Below are 12,270 nucleotides of genomic sequence, written 5' to 3'. Positions count from 1 at the left end.
TGATATCACAGGTTTTCCCCTATTATCATGTACTCACATTGCTCACATCATTTTTAAATTAAATTTTATGTTTTGAGAAGATATGTAAAATAATATATAACAAACATCATTATGATGTAGAAGTTATAAGAAAAATACAGAGAGATCCCATATACCCTTTAATTAGTTTCCTCCAGTTGTAACCTATTGCAAAACTGTGCTATGATATCACAAACATACAGTCAATAAAAAGAATAGTTTCATCACCATGAGGATCCCTCCTGTTGTTCTTTTAAAGCCAAATTCGTTCCCTCCCACTTGCATGTTTTCTCTGACCCCTGGCAACTCATCTGTTCTCCATGTCTTTAAATTTGTCATTTCAAAAATGTTGATATAAATGCAATCATACAGTATGTCACCTTTGGGATTAGCTTTTTTTTTAAATTTAGCATAATTCCTTGGAGATTCATCCAAGTTTTTAACCATACACATACTTTTTCATGGGTACTTATTATTCCACTGTGAAAATACTATGTGCAGTGTGAGGCTGAAAATCTTTGTTTTAGAAAGTAGATAACTCTAATAGTACAGCTCTGTTTACTGTTTTTAAAGGACTTTGTCTTAAAGGATCTTATCTAATCCTCCAACTAATGTCATGAGATAGGGAGTATATTTTAATATATGCATGACAAATAAAAGCAGTTGGGGCCAAGAGACTTTAGATAACTTGGCTAAGATTACATGCTTTTAAACTGTGATGTTGGAGAAGACTCATGAGAGTCCCTTGGACTGCAAGGAGATCCAACCAGTCCATCCTAAAGGAAATCAGTCCTGAATGTTCATTGGAAGGACTGATGATGCTGAAGCTGAAACTCCAATAATTTGGCCACCTGATGCGAAGAACTGACTTATTAGAAAAGACCCTGATGCTGGGAAAGATTGAAGGCGGGGGGGGGGAAGGGGACGACAGAGGATGAGACAGTTGGATGGCATTACCAGCTCAATGGACATATGAGTTTGAGTAAGCTCTGGGAGTTGGTGATGGACAGGGAGGCCTGGCGTGCTGCGGTTCATGGGGTCACAAAGAGTAGGACACAACTGAGCGACTGAACTGAAGATTACATAGTGGCAGAGTCAGGATTCCCTTTCTTCCTCTTCCTGCTAATGCTTTTAATCGGGTTTATTGTGTGTAGTCAAGGTGGGGAATATTTAACATGGATATCTCATTTAGTCCTCCCAGCACACCTATGTAGGAGGTACAAACGGTACCCTCAGATCAAGACAACAGGCTCTGAAAGTTTATGTGATTTAAGTGGCTTGTAAATGGTGTAGGTGGGATTTGATCCAGTATCTCTCTGACTGCAGGACCAGTGCTCCTAATCACTGCCTTATGTTGCTTAAGAGAGTATTTTCTGTTCTTCTGGTACTATTGAAAGAAAGGGTTAACAACCATGATAACATCTGATTTAAAATTTCATAAATTTCAGTGTACACAGACAGGCCCTGCTGTGGGTGCATTGACTAGTGCTACCTACCCATCTCTTGTTTTTTCTAGCGGCCCTTTGCTGTGTCAGCCACACATGAGTTTGTTTGCTTCCCAGCGAAGCAGGGGCTGGCATGCTCTTCATGGAGGCATGCCCAGTCACTGCAGGAAAGGGGTATGGTGTGCCCAGCAGGCTGTAAACACTGTGTTGCGCAGGGGCTGGCAATTCTCTTTAGGGTGGGAAAGGGGCAGAACTCTCCACAGGGTTCCCACGCTGCACTTGACAAGAGGGAATGATGGTTCCCCAGTGTTCTGGCTGGGTCCCAGAGTGCTCCCTTTATGTGCCCCACAGTTGACATGTGACCTGCTTAGTCAGCTGCTGTAACTGGCTGCCCAAGGGAAAAACATGTGCCTCGAACATGGAGCCTCCACTGCAGCAACCTTGGGCATGGTTGATGTCCATGTCCTAGAATGCCAGCCTGGCAGCATTTGGCCCCTTATCCCCCATCCCGTTCCCAGCTCTTCCATGCTGTGAATGCATGTTGTATCGAGTCTGTACAGGCAGTGTTGGTCTATGTCTCTGAGTCTGAGCCATTTTCTTTTTATTCATTTGGCTGTTTTGAGTGATTCTCATCTAAAGAGCTATCTACCATCTTCAACATCCAAGCCACAGAAGTCTTTCTCCCACTCAAGTTTGAGTATTATATCCTTAGAGGCCATTCTGTGCTTTCTCTCCTGCTACTGACTTCAAAAAAGGTACCTTTTGCAGTTACGTTTAGGGAAAATACCCTGTTGCATAATATGAATCAGCCTGCCTTTTGGGTTCTTAATAAATTAGATTCTCTTTTGCCACCCAAAAAAAGGAAGGAGAGCAGGTACTCCCCAGCTCCTCTGGTAGCTTTTCTTTTTCTTTGTGACCCTTTCCTCGTTTTTTTTTTTCTGCTTCAAATTACATTATAGAAAATTTCCAACAGATGCATACTATGCTTATTACACACTACTTATTTTAATTTGTGAAATGTTACTTTTTTGTTGTTTTTGTTTTTATATAAAATTATTTCTCCTCTTGTGGATCTGCATGAGTTGTCCATATATAAAGAGTATTAACCCTTTATCACCTTTGCAATAAATGTTTTTCCAAGACTGCCTTCTAATTTGTTGACAATGCTTTTGATGTATATTCTACATTTTTATTGGTTACATTGATTGGTTTTTGCACCACCTTCAGACCGTGGTTATTTTTACCAGTGTTTTTATGCTTGAAGAGATTTACCATTCTAAGATCAGGTAGACAATCTAGCTTTTTAATCTGTTTTCAAATATTTTAGCTGTCAGTTCATCTAAAATTCATTTTGTACGTAGTATGAGGTAGGAATGTAGAATATTTTTGCCCAAATTGTCATTTATTTGAGCACTGTTTGTTGATTAACTATTTCCCTATGGTTACTGCTGTTACATTTTTATCATACATAAATTCTTATATATGCCAGCATAGGGGAGCAAAATTTGCCACCCCGTCACTTTGGCATGAGGATTAATTTACATATGTTCTTAGTTTTAAGATTAACAGAAGACTCAGAAAGTCTTCCTTTTTACCTCCTTCTTAGCTGCCTAAAGTATAATAAAGGGCTTATTTTTGACATAGTGCTCTCACCAGAGATAATCTACAGAGCATGAGCTAGGTGTGGTGGGGGAAACTGAGTTTTCTGCGTCTCATTCTCTTCATGGCCCAGCAAACATTTGTTTACCAAACATTTGTTTTCCCATCTCCATTTGACTTGCCTTTCTCCCCTTTTAAGTCCCAAACCCCTACCTCTATCATCCTGTTTTGTCTTTATTTATTTATTTTTATTGAAATATGGTTGATTTCAAATGTTAATTCCTATTGTACAGCAAAGTGGTTTGGTTATATATACACACACATTCTTTTTTAATATTCTTTTCCATTATGGTTTGTCATAGGATATTTTTTTTTAAATTGGAGGATAATTGTTTTGCAAAGTTGTATTTCTGCAGTGCAATGAAATGAATCACCTATAAATACACATATATCCCCTCCCTCTTGAGCCTTCTACCCTGCTCCCCATCTCACTCCTCTAGGTCATCACAGAGCACCAAGCTGATCGTCTTGTGTTTTATAGCACTAGCTATCTGTTTTATACGTCTTGTGTTTTATAGCACTAGCTATCTGTTTTATACATGGTAGTGTGTATATGTTAATGCTACTCTCTCAGTTCATTCCCACCCTCTCCTTCCCTTGCTGTGTTCACATATCTGTTCTCTAAGATGGTATTTACGCTGAGGGTTTCAGCTATTTTGGCAAGTTCCTTAGTTCTCCTGGGTCTCTCCCTTGTATACGTGTCATTAAACTTTTTTATGATTTTCTCCTGTTAATTGGTCTCATGTCAATTGAATTCTTAGACTAGCCAGAAGAACCCAGAAGGCCAGAGGAAAATTTCTTCCTCCCTGACACTGAGGTTTATTCGGATGGCTTGTTATCCCATTCCATCAGTGTCTCTGTTGGGTTCACCACCAATTTCAGACTCTTGTATTTGCAACAGTTCGCAGGCCAGATTTCTCTTCACCATTCTTCCCAGACTGTTACTTTACTCACACTTTTTTCATAGCTCATCTGAACCATTTTTTCCCCTTCCAGATGAAATTAAAATGTTTTTGTCATGAGTTCCCACCTGTGGCGGATTCATGTTGATGTATGGCAAAACCAATACAGTGTTGTAAAGTAAAATAAAGTTAAAGAAAAAAAAGGAAAAAAGTTTTTGTCAGACTCTTCCCCCAAATCCTGTTCTTGTGATTGGAATTACTTTAAATATAAAATTTCATTAATGTCCTTACCATAATGAGTCTATCTAAGAAAAGACAAGGTAGATTTCTTAATTTATTCAAGTTTTCTTGTATGTTCTTTAGAAGTGTGTGTAGATTGTATATCCCACAGATTTCTTATTAATGTAATTTCTGGAGAGTTTATAGTTTGTGATATGATTTATTCTATGTTCAAACTGATTATTACTGGTACATAGGAAAGATTTTGATTTTATATGTTTATTTTGTATTTGACCACCATGCTTAACTCTTCTAGTAGTTTTTCAATTACTTCACTTTGATTACTTTGGAAATTAAAAGTATCAACTCTGGTATGATAACTTGGTCTTCTTTTAAAGAGCAAAACCTTTTTCAAGCCTGATTGTTTTAGCTAGAACTTCCTGGACAGTGTTAAATGATAGTAGTATTGGCAGGAATTCTTGCCTTATTTCTGATTTTAATGGAAATGTTCCTAGTGTTTTCACGTTTAATTCTGATGTTGATTATTGGTTAAAATAAAACATCCTTTATAATGTTAAAGAATTATCTTATTTTTAAATCACCATCAACGCCCCCCCCCCCCACTGTAAAATCAGGAATGGTTGTTGAATTTGGCTAATGGTTTTTGAGAATCTATTGAGAGGTTCATTTGGGTTTTCTCCTTTGATCTCCCCATTTCATCTGTTACATTAATAGATTTTCTAATAATTTGTCACATTTCTATGGTCAGCTTTCCATTTCCTCTGCATACGTGGGAGAGGTTCAGATTTGGCCTCCATACTATTAATTGATAGATTTTGCTCTTTGCCATCTCCAATGTGAAGTTTAATTCTGTTGCTACAATATGTTTTGTAATTCTTCCTTGGTTTGCTAAACTCTCTCTTCAGTCCAGTTTTGTTATCTTTCTTTCTTGATATGTTTTATTCCAATGGCTTTGTATACCTATTTCATAGAATTCATGTTTTCTTGTATTCTCTTGAGGATGCAATTTTCTAAAATATTTCTTCTGGTTCCGACACTAAATGAAGGCTTTTGTGGTTCCTCAAACTCTTCAGAATGCTATACATTTCCCTTCTGCTGCTAGAGGTTTTCATAGGAAACATGCAGTCTGTAGTGTATATTGATGCATATTTGAAGGAAGATTGATTTAGGCTTTGTTAAAGACATAGATTATGTGGATTTCATTTGACTCTCCTCATATTCTCTTTGGTATTGGCTAGAACCCCTTCTCAGCCCTACTCCTGGTGGCCAGGTTGATGCACTGAGCTTCCAGCCTGTTTCCCAGTGTCTAACAGCTTCATCTGGTGGGTTTTGCTGGACCCATATGGAATTGCGTATTCCTACTTACTAGATTCTCTGACACTCTGAACATAAAAACTGGATGAAGAACTGCAGCCTCGCATATGCATTGGTACCTGAGTTTTACTTGTGAAGTTTCCCATTTCCAGAATGCAGTGCGAAGGCACTAAAGCGATCACTTCAGCCCTTTTGGTTTATGGGAGGAGTCTCCAAATGGATATAGACTGGCTTGGGGAGTTGTTGATTTCCCTTGCAAACGGTAGCCCTGGAGTGGAGGCCTGGCTGGTTTTGCCCCAGCTGTGAGATGAACTCCCCGTTGCTAAGCTGTGAGGCTGACTGTGGTATCACTCAATGTTTTACTGTCTTGTTTCAGATTTCTGCTGCAAGACTTGGCTCCAGATTGTTTTTTCCTCATTTCAGCATTAGTTTTAATGTTAATGGAGATTTCTCCCAGATAATCATAGTAGGATGCCCATCAGTCTAAGTTTTAAGTAATTTGGGGGAGTTTTATCATTCTCTGTATCTTGATAGGTGTTTTAGTGGGGAGCTAGGAGAAGCTGTGTTAGTGGTAGTTAAGCAAATACTATTTTAAACTATAAATCCAATGTGTGTGTGTGTAAATACTTTTTTTTTTTTTTTTCTAATTTTGGCCATGCCGCCTAGCTTGTGGGATTTTAGTTCCCTGACCAGGGATTAAACCCATGCTCTTGGCCGTGAAAACATGGAGTCCTAACCACTGGACCACCAGGGAATTCCTTATGCTTTGGTTTACAGCAGAGATAGCAACCTTTTCCTGTAAAGGGCCAGATAGTAAGTGTTTTGGATGTTATATATAATCTGATCTGATCTTTGTTTTAACTCCATAAGTATTGCTGGAGCTTGAAAGTAGCATAGACCAGTACTGTATGTATACAAATGAGTTTGGTGGTGTTCTAATCAAACTTTTCAAAAACAGGAGGACCAGCTGAAAAAGTTTTGGAGATGGGTGACGGCGATGGTTGTGCAACACTGTGAAGGTACTTAATACCGCTAAACTATTTACTTAAAAATGGTTAAGATAGGGGCTTCCCTGGTGGCTCAGTGGTAGAGTCCTCCCACCAATGCAGGAGACTCGAGCCTGATCCCTGATCTAGAAAGATCCCACATGCTGTGGAGCAACTCAGCCCATTGGTCACAATTATTGAGCCTGTGCTCTAGAGCCCGGGAAAAGCAACTGTTGACCCCAAGTGCCACAACTACTGAAGCTTGGTGCCCTTCAGCCTATGCTCTGCAACAAAAGACGCCCCTGCATTGAGAAGGCTGTGCAATGCAATGATGAGTAGCCCCTGCTCGCTACAACTAGAGAAAACCCCACGCAGCAACAAAGACCCAGCACAGCCAAAAATAAATAAATTTTAAAAATTACCATACAGAAAGAGGGAAGAAAGAGGAAATTCCATGCCTACAGTAAGAGGGGGACTTTGCTCGAAGCTTCAAGGTAGTGAGACAGATTTCTGGAGTAGCAGTTAAAAGGCATATCATAGTTAGAGGGGGGTGAGTTCAGGAACTTCACAGTTCATCCTCGTCATAGCATCCCATGCTCTTTAGGAATAGAGATACATAGCTGACAGTCACACTTTTCGGCATAAGGATCTGAGCAGGGATTTTTTTGTCCTGGTGCGGCTTGGGGAACCTCTGCAGCTGTCACAAGGGTTCGTATCAGATGCAACTGAAAAGCCAGCCTGGCCTTTGTTCTTTGTGACTGGTCATGCTTCCTGTAGATGACCTGCTCTCTTCCCAAGGATGGAAGATTCTGGGTTTTCAGTTAATAACCACAACAGGCTCCCTGGATAAAGAGAAGCAGCCACTAGTCTGAATCAGCTGCTACGGTGCCTCTTTACCAGGATCTGCCACTGGGATTTACTCGTCAGCTGGAGACCAGGGCCCTTGGCCTCTGGAAACAGTGCTGCCCTGGGGACCCCAGACCACATTTCCTTTGGTGGTGTGGATGGGCTCCTCCTCCCCAGCTCTCACCCTGGCACCCCTCAGCTTTTCCCAGACCTGGAAAGAAAGAGCCTAAAGTCTAGCCATGCGTGGCCTCCCATCTCCACAGGGGAAGCAGGTGCATCTAATGCTGTTTTTGGAGCAGAGTTAGGATACCCACATCCATTTACACGATCCTCCCCATCTAAAGAGCCTCCTTCGTGACTTAGACGGTGAAGAATCTGCCTGCAGTGCAGGAGACCCAGGTTCGATTCCTGGCTCAGGAAGATCCCCTGCAGAAGGAAATGGCTACCCACTCAAGTATCTTGCCTGGAGCATCCCATGGACAGAAGAGCCTGGCAGGCTACTGTCCATGGGCTCGCAAAGAGTCAGACACGACTGAGTAACTAACACTAACTATCCCATCTGAAGGTGACGCTGGAGGAAATCTAAGAGGTCTCCATGGCAGCTGAGTGGTGGGGCTGGTGCCATAGGGCCACCAGTCATGGGACCTGCAGATGTGGCCAGGAGCAGCCTTGGGCAGCGCTGGGTGGTTTGAGAGCTTCCTCGTCTCTGTTGGAATCTGTTTTCGAGGCTGAAGGAAGGAAGGTGTCATCATCACTGGGTGTCAAGCGCTCCCTCCCCCTGCCCAGTCTCCATGGATCCCGCCACCATAGAGGGCTGGAGTGCTGGTAGCCTCTTAGTTTTCAGCTTCCTGTTTGGTGCCCAGGCTGCTGTTTTTAGAAAAGGATGGAATTCTTGGTTTCCCAAGGTGCTAGGAGCCCTTGGTAAAGAATCCACCTGCAATGCAGACAATGCAGGTTTGATCCCCAGGTCACGAAGATCCCCTGGAGGAGGGCATGGCAACCCCTTCCAGTATTCTTGCCTGGAGCATCCCATGGACAGAGGAGCCTGGTGGGCTGCAGTCCATGGGGTTGCAGAGTTGGACACGACTGAGCAGGCACACATGTACACACAGTGCTCTGCTTAGAGAAAGCAGCCTTTGGGGATGCTCCTCTCTCTGAGCTGGGGTGTTTTGAAGGAATAGATGGAGGAAAAGGAAACTTAACTGGCTTTGGGTTGTTATCAGGTAGCTTAGCTGCCTTGCAAACACTCACTGCTTAAGGTGCCTGGTTTTCTGATTGTGCACTCGTGAGGGTGGGAGTACTTGTGGAAGGAGTCACTGATCTGTGGAATGGCAGAGAGCTCTTCCCCTACCCCACCCCAGGTGAGAAAATTACATAGCCCAGAGCTACATCTGTGCCTCAGAAAGTATAGGTTATGGGGACCCGCAACCCCAATACTGAACCCCTTCAATCTGTTCGTTTTCATGTACACGTGGGGGTAGTGGATCTTTGATGCAGGAAGAGTTATTTGGTCATGAGTGTCTGCTGACTCAGTCTGGAGAGGCTTTTAAAGATGAGATGAAATTTCATCTGTGCCACAGAGAGCAGGGGGGTGCATTGCTGGGTGGAGAGAGGACTGCAGGCCGGGTATGAGCCAAGATGGGTGAGGGAAGCATGGGGGTGCATAAGGGCAATTAGGACAACCTGACATGTGATCTTGGCATTGCAAGATTGATGCCCTGTTGGCCTTGTGGCACACGATATTATGAGAGTTCAGTAGCCTCGTGACCATCTGTTTTTCTAGATCCCATTCCAATTTTTAAGCAGCAGGATTCTCCCCAGAGAGACTCCTATCTCTAGGACTGTCCTGAGTTTCTGAGCTTGGCTCAGGCTGAACCTGTTGTAACTGACTGGTTTCACCATCTATCTCAGCACCCCCTTCCCCAGTGTGCAACAGACCAGCTGCTTCAGAACCCCCAAAGGAACAGCCTTTTGGCATCTCACCTGGTCTAGCTTTGGACTTATTTCTGAAAAGGGTGTTTGGGAAACTGCCTCTGACCTGAGCAGCTTTCTTAAGACTCTGTTCTGGGCAAGGGAGAGGAAACCCTACATATGAATGCTGCTGATGTCAGAGGGAAAGAGATCAGGAACCTAGAAAAGCCATAGTAAATAAGCAGCAATTCAAGGAGCCCAATTTCCTTTCTGATGCAGAAGCTTCTCTGGTGTCTTCTGTCCTGGGAGCCATTGCCAGGTTGCTGCCTTGCGACTATACATATTCTTCCTTAATACTCTTAGTGCTCAGAAGAGAGAAGGTGCTTTCAGATTATTCACAGCTCTCCTTCCCTTCCGTACACAGCAGAGGCAGCCTTTCTCTCCATGTGTACATACTCAGTTTTGTTCTCTCCTGGGGACTTTGACTTCTACAGTCTTGGTCCATAATTTCTGATTTAGCATTTTCATTTCCCCAAATTCTCTCCTGAAAGTCTCTCTGAAGGTTTTTGGAGCAGGGACTACTTTTGTGTTTTTTGTTTTTTGTTTTTTTCCTTCCTCCTTGGGCTGTTCTGCTTTCGACATGTGTTTGGGTGTATACTATTTCCTGGTAAAAGCAAGACTGGGGATACAGATGACTTTTCCCATCTGGGGAAGCATGGAAAAGAGTTCTCAGCAGAGGAATGGGGACTGATCATTTTGGGGCCTCTCTGTACTTTGTTAGCTCACCTAGTCCTTTTGGAAGCCAAATTCAAAATCTACTCTGCTAATTACTGGACAAAGTAATTCTAGGAGGGAAAAATCATACAACATAATAGATAAGGTTTAGGTAAGCTATGTAGGGGCTGTGCAGTGGGTAATGAAAAAGTAGGGGGACTTCCCTGATGGTCCAGTAGTTAGGATTCCATGCTTCCACTGCAGGGTGCAAGGGTTCAGTCCCTGGTCTGGGAACTAAGATCCTGCATGCTGCGTAGTGCAGCAAAAAAACAAAAAACAAACAAACAAAAAAAAACAAATGAAAGAAAAGTAAGTAGACATGAAGAAGACATGTTTCAGTCTCATTATAAAAATAATCCATGCTCACTAGAAGGAAAACATCAAATGTTGTAGAAAATAAGAATAACTGAAATTCCTCCATTAACGTGTTGGTGTAGTTTCCTCCCAGTCTTCTGTGTATATATGCCTTTTTTTGAAAAAAAAAAAAAAAATTGAGATTATTCTGTACATGCTACTTTGCAATATATTAAAAGCTAATATGCCATGATTATTTTCCCATGTTACTAAATATTCTTCTAAACATGATTTCTAATGACTGCATAGTATTTCATCATTTGAATGGACATTATATGTATTTAAACCATGCTCTGTTATTTGACATTTGGTTTCTTGGATAGATGTGATTTGATGAAATCTTGAAGAGAGCAATGGAAGTAGATGGCTTATTGCTCTCATGGTATAGATGTGGTTCTGCTACTTCTTAAACCTGCTGAGCAAGGCTTAAGGGCTTAGCATCTATTTCCTCCTTTGTCAAAGAAGGCCATGAATAGTAACTACTTCTTTGGCGGTGACAATTAGATGAGTGATGATCCATGTTAATCTCTTAGCATGAAACCTCACATAGACTAAGTAGTCAATAGATGTTAATAATAACGGAATTACCCTTGTCCTGATGCTTTACCATATGCGTACTTACTTCACTGTTAGACTTAGGATCCCACGGAAGGAAATTGCACTTACACAGATAAGTAGAATTTCAGAATGAAAGCTGCCTTCAGATAAGTAACGCCTTTTATTAGGTGCCTTACAGATGGAGCCTTTGGCCAACTTCCTGAAATTAACAGGAAGAAAGGTTTTGGAGCCTCTGCAGTTGTGTGGCTCTATTTGGTTCAGAGCAAGGAAGTGGGAAACCACCAGTTGCAACCAGGAAGTTATCTTTGTGCCCACAGGCCAAGCCAGCTAAGCCTTCCTGTTGTACTTGTTTGTTTTCCTTTACTTGTTTTTTTTTTTTTCCACACTCTTATTCTGAAAATTTTCAAACATATTGGATGGTGAACAGTATGCCAAAGATGGGTATGACCTCCACCTAGATTCAGTGATTTTGTCATGCTTTCTGCTAAGCACGTTAAAAGAGGTAAGATCCTAACTGCATTCCCTGCTGTGTGACAGGCTTGTGCAGTGGGGCCTCACACAGTGGGCAGAATGTATGCACTGTCAAACCAAGGGCTTATGGAAACAGAAGGTCAGAGTGTAATGACCCTAGGCTCTGGGGTGATGGAAATATATCTATTGTTTTTAGAATACAAATTACAGAAAGCAAATCTCAACACAGTTCCTGGCTGAAGGGAAAAAGTAGATCCAGACTTCCATCAACATGACAGTGTATAACTTCCTTCTAATATAGTCATATAATTGAATAATTTACAGCAGTGAAAAACAGATTACATGTGTCAGCACAGATAATTAGAAGAAGCCCTGTTGAATGAAATGTAATTTGCAGAAGGGGATACACAGACACACAGAGTATATCATTTATCATTTATTTAATGACTAAACATAAAATAATAACATGTATCGCTTGTGGATATGTACAAGTTTCACAATGTATAAAACATCAGAATGACTCCCAACACCTTCAGAATAAAGGCTCCATCTGGTTAAGGAATGGAAGAGATGGTATTCAGGAAGGTTACATGAGGCTTCAGCCAAACCAGTAATGTTCAAATTTGTTAAAATGAGATGCTGGACATAGAGGTTTTTATTATATTTATACCTTTCTGTATGTTGGAAGATTTTAGTGTTAAAACTAGAGTGAAAAAGCATTGTTTAAAAGGCTTAGAATCTTGAATCACTGTAATTTTAAAAGCTGAGGCTGGGAGAGTTCAGTGTTTTGCT

The 12,270-nt window shown here is 41.4% G+C and overlaps 1 protein-coding gene across 19 annotated transcripts in view; it reads left to right on the top strand.

The window, feature by feature from the left end:
* Positions 1-12,270, top strand: part of TMEM164 (transmembrane protein 164) — a 386,200-nt gene that overhangs the window by 77,287 nt on the left and 296,643 nt on the right. For 5 of the 19 annotated variants that reach the window (XM_070290945.1, XM_070290937.1, XM_070290939.1 and 2 more), the window contains one exon: positions 6,537-6,597. The exons of the other annotated variants lie outside the window; for them this stretch is intronic. The gene's annotated coding sequence lies outside the window, so the exon portion shown is untranslated. The remainder of the gene's footprint in view (positions 1-6,536; positions 6,598-12,270) is intronic. 19 annotated transcript variants of the gene reach the window in all.

Source organism: Ovis canadensis, chromosome X (assembly GCF_042477335.2).
Source record: "Ovis canadensis isolate MfBH-ARS-UI-01 breed Bighorn chromosome X, ARS-UI_OviCan_v2, whole genome shotgun sequence".
Lineage (NCBI taxonomy): Eukaryota > Metazoa > Chordata > Mammalia > Artiodactyla > Bovidae > Ovis > Ovis canadensis.
The sequence above is the reverse complement of the archived record's forward strand: the minus strand, read 5'-3'. Positions and strand labels throughout refer to the sequence as shown.